This window comes from Melozone crissalis, unplaced genomic scaffold (assembly GCF_028551555.1).
Source record: "Melozone crissalis strain CALT ecotype California unplaced genomic scaffold, PUWL_Pcris_2 ptg000016l_1, whole genome shotgun sequence".
Classification (NCBI taxonomy): domain Eukaryota; kingdom Metazoa; phylum Chordata; class Aves; order Passeriformes; family Passerellidae; genus Melozone; species Melozone crissalis.
Window position 1 is genome coordinate 53,166,453 of NW_026535794.1, and position 12,383 is coordinate 53,178,835.

The following is a 12,383-nucleotide window of genomic DNA, read 5'->3' on the forward strand; positions in this document are numbered from 1 at the left end:
AAGTTCATTTTTTTCTACCTTGATTCTCTTTCTGAAGCAAATGATAACCAGCTTCAAAACAGAAGGAGGTTAAATATTAGCATCCCTGACAGAAGAGAATCAGTGATTATGAAACATTATTCTACGTGGGCAAACACACTGCATATTTTTCCTGCATAAAGCCTATGATAATGCTACTAAGAGACCAATTATTTTTACAACTAAGGCTCTACTTAACGAAAAAAAAATCATAAAACATGTTCAATGACACAAAGATTGAGCCCACAAGTTGTTCTGCCATCAGTGAAATTATTTTGATGAGTGTTCCTGTAGCTTCTTTGATATGTCCTCAGTGAATGGTGATTTCACATTACATCTTTTTCTCCCATACCAGGGGAGTGGGGGTGGGAATCAGAGTCTCTTCTCCTCTACCTGGCTGTCATAAAACTTGAAAGAATTCTGTATATTTGAGACTCCCTCATCTAGTATGTACCAGAGGTCTCAACCAGTTTAAAGAGTGCATGGATTACCTAAAGATGGGCACTCAGAGTATATATGCTATATATATATGTGTGTGTGTATATATATATATATATATATATATATATATATATATATGTACACTCTGGGTGCATATACATGTAGTTGTATAGATAGGTAGATAGATAGATAGATAGATAGATAGATAGATAGACAGAAAGACAGATATGAGTATATATATTATTTTCCTAGGAATCCCTACTATTAGAGGGGGATAGTTATCTCATTGTCTATGAAAAAAGTTGGCCCTATATCATAACTACAACACTTAAGCCAGAAGAGAACAAGAGATCCCTGGGGAGTCAACACCATAATGATTTGGCTATATATTTAGTTTTAATCTCAAATGGAGACCTCTGAAGGGGCAAACTGAGAAAAACTCTAGTTACAGGAATGGGTTTTGAAGGTACTCTCCCAAGAGTACTAGTTTTGATTAATTTCACCAAGTTTACCTTTCACTCAGGCAACCCTGCTAAATTACTGCCCAGCAACTATAAATGTGTTTTGATACATGCTGTAACATTGTGCTAGAACACAGCCAGACAAGATTTTCTTGTGATGTGAGTAGGTATTCAAAGGGGATGAATGAATCCTTATGGAAAGGGGATACTTCTGGTTTTGCTCTGCACTCAATTTCTGATCTGGTCCCACACCTTTGTGTTGAGGCTTTCCCTTGGTCCTTCAGCACCCACTGTTTACTGGGTTAATTTTCCACTAGCTGAGTGGGAGTCAAACCGACAGCTCCCACGGGTACGCTACTGAGAGATGAAAGCATGTGCACAAGCAGTGCTTTCCAAGGAGCAGAAAAGCTGAAATTTCACCTTTCATGAGTAGTTAAGCCTGTTGAATCTGTTCAGATATCTCATAAGATCTCTCCCAGACTGAACTGCAAAAGGATCAAGCCCAAGAAAAGCAGGGGTATTCCTCTTACCTTGTGAAAGTACACCAAGCCAAAAATCATTGTTGTACTCAGTAGGGTGGTGAAGATGAGATTATTCCTGCCTGCATCCAGGGCTTGAAATTTTTTTTGAAGATGCCAAATGCTCAGTTGTTTTGGCCTCCCTCTCAAAGATTTCCAGACAAATCATTAATTATTTACATTTTTCTCAACACTGACCCACCACTGAGTAGCAGGCCTGTTTTAACTAGGTTGGAATGAATAGAAGAGCTCATCGTCCACATTCATTTGGCTGATAAACAATTCAGTAGTAACAGAGGGCTGAATTAACAGATGAAGGCAGATGGGCTTATGGAATAAAGAAGGGACTGAGAGAAAGGTTATATTGAGAGAGCAGAAGGATTGGAAAAAGATCAACCAAAAATGGGCCAGCATGGTAAGCCATATGTCTCTTCTAAATGGTTTTTCTGCTCTTGTTGTTTGATTGTCACAGTGCTTCATAACTATCAGTTGTTTTGTTCTGAGATTTTCAGGGTTTTGGGGTATTTCTGGGGGTTTTTGCTGGAAATGCTTCTCAAGATTCCAAAAAACCAACACCATGGACACTCCATTTCATATGGGGTGAAGATCTATGTTATTTTTACAAATCTATACAATCAAAATTAAATGAATACAGCTATAGTAAGCACAGATTCACAGCCACCCTCAGTCATTCTGTAATGTCAGATCCACCTCCCCATGCAAATGCTGTAGAGATAAATCTGGCATGGGTTCAGTTGCCACTGTCTTCCCTCATCTGTCAATGTATCCTACTAATAGAAGGGAAAAGAAGTGGATATTCACTTAAATAGCATATCCCTTCCAATTGCATACAAAAGAACCTACTATGACATGTCATAATCATTCAGGACAGATGTCCTGTGATTATACACAGCCTTCTGCAACATTTCTGACAGCCTCTGGTGGATATCAGCCATGCCAGGCTTAAACTTCAGCAGCCAGTAATAAAACATCAGCTTGAATTCCCACCCCACTACATCAATTTTCTTAATAAATTACTTTAATAATGGGAGGAAAAGGAGAGCAATAAGACAAAGTTGCATTATAATAGCTCACAGCTTTCTTCTCTAGCACCCTGATGTAGGCTGTTTTCTTCTGTATTATCAATCCCTTTACAGCCAGCAGGTCCCAGGGCTTTGTCACCTGCAGAGGAGGATGACAAGGGTTTATCCAAGCTGTTGCTGGCCTTACAGCATTGGCTGCTGCTCCTGGCCACAAGTGCTACCTGCTCTCCTGGTTGAACCTTGCACCCCTGTTTGGGCCCTGCTTGCTCCTCCAGCTCTGCTCTTGCACAGCTTGCTCTTGCCCTTGCTCTGTTGGTTCTAGATCATTATGAAAGCTTTGCTTATAGATGCTTCTCTTTTCTACCAGCATTGCAGCTCCAAGGTCTCCTTACCAAGGTCTCTGAAGACACTGCAAATCCTTTTAGTCCTCAACTGCACCTAAAATCATGTTCACAAACTTGAAATTTCGCCACCACATCGCTGTACCTGCTGGATATTGAGGAATAACTACTCCGTATACATAATTTGCCTTACCTCTGCCTTTGAAGTACAAGTGACTCGACTATGTTGGCCCTCATCTAGGAAGTTTGAGGGCAGGTTTATAAAACTTAGATGTCCCAGCTGGTAGGAGCTTTTTTGCATCTTCTAGGTTTGCAGAGCACCCTTCTCTGCCTTTAAGTGCTCATACAGTTTCTGGTCTCTACTTAAAACCAACTCATACATATTCAAGGAATTCTAGCTGCAGAGAAGTCCTTGAAGTTTTCATGCACAACTCCTTTTTCTTGTAAGTTGCATTAATTACACCAGGAATGTTCATCAGCCCCAGTAATCATTTCAGAAGTTTTAAACTGAAAGGTCAGGCTGAAAAACCCCACAAGCAATGCTTTTATGCTCTGTGAGAAATACAGCTAAATCCTTCGCTTTCAACAGTTTGTCTTAAAAAGACATTACCATTAGCTATCTGAGATAATGACTAGAAAATACAGCAAAGTTATATATATTCCTACATAAAATAAACATTTATGTTATGTACCACTGAAAAATACATCAATATGAGAGATGCATCAGGTCTACTCTGTGTACAGAAATGCATAACAAATCCTGTCTCTTCATGAGTACATGTGAAGCAGCAGCAAAATTTAGGCCTCAGCAGTTCTGTGTAACTTGAGTCACACCTGGGATTTTCTTCTGTATTTATGATGAGCCTCTTTAATCTCATCTGTTCTCTGAAGCAGGGCTTTGAGAAAGTCCATGTTCATGACTCCAGTTCACATCTAAGGTAAACTCTAAGAGCTGCTCCTCCCCCAGCAGCCCTACATTCAATGCAGCATTAGGGGATAAGCAAGGCTGATATTTGGCTCACACAACACTTGCAGGGACTATTCTCTATGGGGAACTCAGCAAATGTGCTGTTAATAATGCACCAGACTTGCAATTCAGCTGTATTGCCTCTGAAAAGCTTAACAGGAATAAAAAGCAATAAAAATTGTTTTGACACTGTTCACAAACGTGAATGACTACACACTGTTCTATTGAGAAAGTTGGAGCTGCCCATGTTTCATCCTGGAGCTTATCCATACCCATTTGAAACAGAAGAAGGAGTGATAGAACTATGGACAGGTCATGCAGAGCAGAAGCTGAAGTCCCTCTGAGCCACGTGTACCAGGCAAGCACTAAGGGCTGATTTCTGAGCCCTGCAAATCAGTACAAGTGGTGTCCCAATGCCTCTACAAACTACCAAGCCACCTCTGAGGGGTCATCAGACATTATAAAATAGTGGTCTTTTGTGCTGTGCACTTTTACAGGGGCTGTTCCCAGGGAGTCCCTGGATTCCCTCTTTGTTTCATTGCATCAAGGGAAGGAATGGTCAATATTGCATCCCATCTCACCCATCGCAGCTCATTTTTGTGCAAGGAGGAAACTGCATGGCAGTGATTCTTTCTGTAAGACTGACGTTACAGAGTGCTTGCATTTTCCTGTCAACATGAGAGTCTTCACAGAATGGACAAGAGCAAGTGTCAGGGGCAGGGTATGAATCCATGGTGAAAATGACACCTGATGGGAAAAGAAGGGTTGATCCAGCAATATTAGAGGACAATTGACACACAAGCAAGAAGAATGTTGTGGGAGGCACTGAACACCCTCAGTATGTGCACATTCATTGAAGTGTTCTTTTGCCTTTGATATCTTCCAATTTTTAAAGTATTTTAACCTGCAATTGAAGAAAAAGTATTATTCCTGTAGGGCTAAAATCAGATATATCACACTGCTTTATATCCAGAATAATTCATTACTGAGACCTGAATCTGTCTCTAATTATTATGAAAGAAATATCAGTATCAAAGTTCAACACTACATTTTTTGAGATACACGCAGATGAATAGACTCTTCATTCCTACATAAGCACCTATTCTAATGCTCTTGTGCTTACCAGGCAAGCAGTAAACTTGCTGGTTTCAGTTTTAATGTTTGAGTTAACATAATAGTAACATTTCTGGTTTTTGATGATTTTTTAAAGTCTACAAAAAATTTAATTTCCCGGTGATTAATATCTCTGAGGCTTCATACTTCAGAGGAGGTCTAAGGAAGCAGCTGAAAGGAGGATGCCTGGCTTCACTATAATCCCATGACTTTCCATAAAGTTTGAACACATCTGGCCATAGATTGATGCTATTGTATATATAATCATATATAATCAAAGTATTTAAAGAAGAGAGCAAACATAGTCTCCACCACTGTTAGTCAGAGCTGTCTGGATAACTGTGACCAGAATTCCTTGGACTTCAAGAACTCACTAACTTTGGTCTCGTATCAAACTCTCCAGACTATCAGGTGGCACACATGTTCTCAGCTGGGGTTTAATATGGCTAAAATTTATCCTACAACAATTATTCAGCTGCATCCTGTTGGTCTGGAGCACTGTTTTCCCACAGAAGTTTTCCTCAGTTTACAAGCTTGCATATTCTGGGCTGCTAGTGCAAATTTCCATTCCTGGGAAGCCTGGGGGAGCTAATGGAACACAACTTATCCTGATAAACTGTAGGTTGTTGGCAAATTTTTTTCTTTCTTTTTTTCTTTTTGCAGAGCTGATTGAGTGTTAAGTCTGACTGACCTACAGAAAGCTGCAACATTTCTGTTTGAAAATGACTCCTACCAAAAATAACCCACTACCAAAAATAAAATTAATAATGCAACATCCCTTTTACTCCTAAACCTAGCTGAGACACCCTGTCTGATGTTCAGGCATTTCTGGATAATAGTGCAAGAGCCTCAGGACAGGAGTTATTTTTTCCATACAGCTACTTTAAATAGTGTGGTGATATTTTTAGTTTTACTGTACCCATACTGTTTAAAATTGTATTATTTTAAAATAGCTTCTGCAGTACAAGGTTCCCTGCTGTGGAAAGAAAATTGAGTTAAACTTTCACACTCAATATTTCTATAAATCTGATGCTTTACACAAAATAAACTGTGCATTCAATTGTCCCTTTCTCAGATTTATCATTTGATAAAATTGTTTCCTCATAATCTTCAGCTTTTATCCAAAATGTGACTTACAATATGTAATATAAGCCAAAGCAAGCAAGCTAAATACCATCAGGAGTACAGAAAGGTAAAGAAGGATTCTTGCAAAATCTCATAATGATTTTTGCCAGTATTCAGAGTCAGTAACAGAATTTGCTTTCTACAGCGCCATACTTTTGGTCCCATAGGAAAAGTGATCATGTCACCATTGTTGGGATACACTAGAAGATAATGCAAGCAGATGGCAACTGATGTCTAGTGACAATGCAGCAACCCCAGGTACTTGGAGCCAGGTCCTGGTTCTGTCAAACTCCCCATACAGCCTTGGGTAAATCAGTTTAGCTGCTGTGTCCGTTCCTCAGGTGTAAAAGGAAAACATTGATTTACTCAGGGAAATGTCACTAAGCAATAAAACAAAAAGAATTCTGAGAATGTCAGGTCAGATTTTTGTTATGAGTAGCAGGGATCATGGAAATGTTTGGACAGAAAGGACAAACTGAGGTGCATAAGAGCACAGGAAATTAACTTTTTTCCAAGGGTATTAAAGTAAGCAGTGTAATTAGTTTTATATGACAGACTTTGCTTTTCAAGGTCTGAAAATAACAAATTATTTGCAGACTGAAGCCAAACTGCAGTCTAAGTCTTTATTATTAAATCAGTGTTGACATAATACAGAAGCAGATTATCTTATACTGAGGATTTTTAGTTTCCAGTACTATTAAGGTAAAAATTCGTGAAATACTGCAGCAAGATTTCTCCATGCCCTCTAATATTTCCAAGTATCTTGAAGAAGAAAACAAGTGACAGACACAAGCTGCAGAATTGCAACTGAAAAATAAGCATTATTGAATTTCTCGGTTTTTAAATGGCAGACCCCTTGAGCTACCTCAGTAATTCCAATTTCTCTATCTTAAACCCCCTTGATTTGAGTTATCCAAAATATGCCCAGCTGTATTAAACAACAAGAAAAGAGAGTACATAAAACTTCTTCAGGGAGAGGTGAAAAATAGAGACTGAGATATATAACCCCTGCTTTTTATTGTAATATTTAAGCTATTTAAGATAGATCTACAAATCCAGAAAAAACTCAAATTTGCCTACAGGCAGATAAGTCACCAACATAGGATCTTCATTTTGAAAGTTTCTAGAGTTTTATATTGGATAGAGGATACAACTAATGCAACTTCACTGAGGTAGGTGAGTTAAATAACTGGAGAATTTTGCTGTCTTCTGTTGGATGTGTAATTACCAGATAGGAGTCAGAAGTAAGACTGCTTGTAAAAAAGCAACATCTCAGCATTCATTCCCTTTGAACTTCGGCATTTTTCAGGTTTCTGTTTTTCAAGTCATGATGTTGATACTTGTGCTCAGCAGTTATTTGTCATTATCATCCATATGGAAAATACAGGCAGAGAGGAGCAGACCAAAGGCCAGCTAGTCAAGTGTGTGCCTTCTGACTATTGTCAGGAGCAGATAACCAAAAAGAACCAAGCAATAAGAACCAAGGATAAATGCCACATGCAGTGCAGATCATTGCACTCCATGACCCAGTGATGCAATTTCATAGATCATTTGTGCTTGTGTAAAGATGCTGGTCTGTACCCTAGGTGTGCTCATTCCACCTCAAGCCAGTCTCTGCAAGGATATGCCTCCCTCCTGCGTGTGCATGGGGCTTGCCGAAATTCTCTTCTTCCTTTAGACATTCTTATAGTGTTTCATGGGGAATATACAAAAGAAATCCCAGGACTTACCCAGAGATGATTTCCTCATGTTCCTCTACAAGCATACAGAAGAAAATATTTTAAAACAGAACAACAAAAAAAAGAAATAAATGAAAAATCAAATTCTTGTCTTTCTTTTCATGGCTGAATCCCTGTCTCAGAAAAAAATCCCAAAGAATTTCTGAAAGGATAAGCTTTGCAGCAAAGATATGATAGACTCAGACTTCCAGGGATCATTTGGAATACATCCACATATATTTAAAATGGAAATGCTGTTCACTCCACAATAATTTATGTATTTTTTACGTACACATGATTTTATGTTCACGTTCTTCCTAAACAGAGCCATTCTGTGTAAACCATTGTTGTCATTACTACACAATCTGTTATGTCTCATAATACTTTCCTAATCAGGAACTGTCCTATTTTATGATTAATCCACAGGAGATATTTGGAAGTGTTTTCTCTGAAGTACATTTTTTCTAATCCTTTCTTAAAAGTGTTTTTTAAAAGTATATCCTAAAATAAAGATATGAAGTGACCAAACTCTAGATTCAAGACTAGCTTTTACAAGGTTAACTTTTTCATGGCTCGACACTAGTTTTACTTTGGGTTAGGGTGTACATTTTGCATTATGCCATCATATTATTTTTAGTCTTGTTTCACAACTCAATCCATCAGGAAGAGATGTGGTATTAAAGTACAGAAGTTGGAAGCTCTTAAACAATTTGAAAATTTTCTTTGACCCTAAAGAAAATATCCAAGTTTGGGATAACTTTATTATTCAATAGCTCAATTAATATTTTACAAAAGGGTGGGTTTTTTATTTTATGCAAATAGCCAGGCCAGAAGTGCTATGTCTAAACACAGGATGTTAAAGCAAAATAGAAAATATTGACATCTATTGATTATTAATATTTCCCTGATTATTTATCTTTGTATTGTTTCCCTTATTATTTCACTTCGTGGCTACAGCTCCTATTTCAGTCTCTTTCAGTAGGCTTGAATTCTGTCTTGATAGTGCATTTACTGACAAATTCCAGATCACGGTAGAGGATGTCACTGCCATTTCCGACTTTCATATGAATACAATTCTTGCACTTGAGCTGCTCTAGAAAACTGAAATTGAACCAAACTGTCAGTTTCTCTCTTTGTAAAAAGAGAGATATGGCTTGAGATATGGCTATTGCGCAAAGTCAGTGACAGGAAAGTAACTTTGGAAATGATGTTTTATAACAAGAATTGGACGTTATTCTTCGAAGTTCAGAGCAAACCTTTGGATAAAAAAAAAATTATTTTTTGGCAATCTTTTTTATCACTGACTCAAGAGCCAAACAATTTGTGTGAGCAAGGAAAGGTTATTTAGAAAAGAATACAGTGTTCACAGTCTTTCCCCAGACTTTAAAAGTCATAGCTACAGAGCAGCAACAGCCACAGCTGAGGCTGCATTGAGAAAGGTGCTCAAGGGACCCTATTCACTGCCTGGAAATCCAGCATCCTTTTATACCAACCTTAGGTAGGGTCAAGAAGCAGTCTGTCAACAGATAAAAGTACACTGAAATACATAGTGGATGTTGCTGTCATTGAGTCCTCTGACTCAGCAGTCAGATACACACTGCTGGGTGCACTAGAGACTCCTCTGGTATCCTAGTGCTTAAATGCATTTATTGTGAAATACTGAATGAGTGTCACTGGGACTCAATTTGAGCAAAATAACAGCTTTGCTGCACTCCAGCATCTACTCTATTTCCCTCCTGAGCAGTCCCTCCTCAGACCCATTCCCTGTAAATAGCACACACATTTCAGATTGCCCCAGGTGAGTATGTCATAGCTGTAGCAATGGAATAATGGCCACATGAAAATGTGAAATCAGAAGAGTTCTGGAATGCCATCTGAGTTTGGAAACACAGATGGAAAATGGGAGTGGTCCATTAGTGCTGAAAGGTATCATCCTTTCAAATAACATTTAAATTAAAAGCCAAAAGCAGAAGCTGAGATCTTTCTAAGTCCATACTCTGATGTAATCACATTTTAAATGGCCTTGAGTTCTGCAAGAAGCAGCTTTCAAACAGATTGTACATAAGCTCCACATACATGATAGAGAGCAAAGGCCTTATGACAGCAGGTTGGAGCACATCCCAGGTGCTGTACACCTACCTATGTTTTCTGACCATGTGTTACTTAGAGGCATGTCCAGATATACAACATGTCAGCTATTCGATCAATCTGATGTCTGGCAGGACAGAAACAGTATATCCCACAAATAGCTAGTTATGATTCTGTGATATAGGGATATTCTAGCCCTATATGTGGGGTATCTGTGATATCCCACAAATAGCTAGTGATGATTCTAAATCCATTGGAGTATTTAAAGAGTGCTGGCATAGTGAAAGTGTATGGCAGAACAGTGGGGCTCTGTCACGATTAATAACAAACTCCCTGCAAAGGCCATGGAAGTTGGGTACCTGTCCCAGTTTCCTTTATATTATATTTGTGTCACAGATTAGTATAAATATGCCAGAATTAAAACCTTCAATCAAAGAACTTCCAAAGTCCAGCGTTCCTACGAGCAACCAATATTCCAGTGGACTTTCCTGAAAATACTTAAAATTACTGATTTTCTTAAAGTGCAAACTTAACAAGAATTTCATCTCTTTACAGTATCTCAAGGTGAGCACCCTCACATGGGAAAGCCCTGCCATCCCTTTCGCATTACCCTTGCATTTGCGCTACCTTTGGTTTGCTTCTGAAACAGCATTTCTTTTCCTTGGCCACGTCAAAACATCTTCTCTACAGTTGTCAGTTCCACACCTCAATCTTTATAAAGACTGAGTAACAAAAGAGCTTCAAACTTCCCCTCCTTGAAGTGTTGGGCCTCTTCAACTGTGTTATATCCGCAGGTGTCCCAGATTCAGGGAAAAAATGATGAGCAAAAAGACTATCAAAAGGAAAACAAAGGGAAAAATCATGTCCTTTGATGATTTATTTGAATCTATCCCTCAGTTAGGAGATATGCCTCAGAGAGGTATGAGGAAAAATCTGTCAGAATTTGTCACATTCCTGGGAACATGGATATATACTTTTCAATAGAAAAAAACAAATGGGAAAATAACCTACTAATAGCATTGTAGAATTAATAGTTATCTCTTTGTCATTAGACTCACATTTCAGGATGAGGGTTGAGGGTAAGGGAGAATAAAGATGCTTTGAACACCTGCTATTATCATCCCACCAGCTGGTCAGGTAGTGTGGGGTTAGGCCTTAAGAAGACAGCCAGTCACATCAGGGACTGTGTTTTTCTGACAGAATGGCATTGGAGCAATATGTAGGGAGGTGACTTGAGTCCTTCACAACGCACAAGTCTGACTACAGGAAGCATTGTCTCCCCAGCATCATGTTCTGCCATTCTTCAAACCAAGTAAAACTTTTGTCACAGTGCTGTTTGACTTGTGCTAATGCAAGATTTTTCTAATCACTTAGACCTTCCTGACACCCTCTCATGAGGCTTTAGCCCTTCTCTTATCATAAAAATCACAGATTAGGTATCCTCTAGGTCCAAAACTTTCCTGTTGTTACTTTGATACCTGTTATCTTAAACTGAATGTCCCCAAAATGTAATAGCAGTATTTTAATATTTCAGTAGCTATTTAGAGTGAGGTAGGTGAACATGTTTTGTTTTTTTAAACAAAGATACAAGTTTGTTCCAACTGTATAAGCAGGACCAAAAATTGAGAACAGTGTGCTAGCCAGCCCACAGGGCCTTAAGATAATGGATAGCTGTAAAGTGAGGGCAAACAATGATGGTGTAAAGTTTGGTTTGCATCTCAGACTGTTTAACTATTCTTCCTGTAAGTGACTCTGCTAGGGCACACACAATAGCCCAGGTCATGCCAAAAAATGGCAAAGAAGTTGGAACAAAAGCCAAGTAATTCTAATTCTCTAATTCCTCTGAGAGAGATAATTTTCCTTCTATAGCATTTTAAGTCAGAAAAGTGAAAATTGGTGAAAATGTTGCCCCTTCTTTTTTGAGGTACAAAAAAGGCAGACATAGGAATATTTCCTTCTCCCCTCCTTCAGCATGTTCTTTCTGCATCTCAAAATTTGGAGCTTTGTTGTTTAATTCTAGCTTGCAACATAGTATTGCAAGATGCCATCAAATTTTGAAAGGGAAGTAAATTTTTTCCCAGTTTAGTGGAGCGAGTCCTTCCTGGATGTCAGTGGTATTTCTGATATAGTTTAAGTGAGTGGGATTTTGCCCAGTATATATTTACTGATCTACAGCACCTGGAACTGGAAAACACAACAGAAATTGATAACATATTGGTAAAAACTATTTCAGGTTTGCATTTCTTTTTCAGGTTATAATTAATAGGGAAGGCTCTTCAGAGGTTTTTAAGTTGACCTAATGACTGTCCATGTGCATACATTTAAAATTACGATTCTTTAACTCTGCTAGTGAAGGATGTGTATCAGACTCTCATCAGCATCTGTTAGCTGTCTCACTAGATTATCCAAGGCATAACAAGATATTTTTGCCTTTCTGTTGCTTTATTTGATGGAAATGCAATTTCCTTGCACCAGTCACAGTACTGACATGTAACAATAATGGCTCATAAGGCTACTTTGTAATACATTAGCCATAAACAATGTTACAGA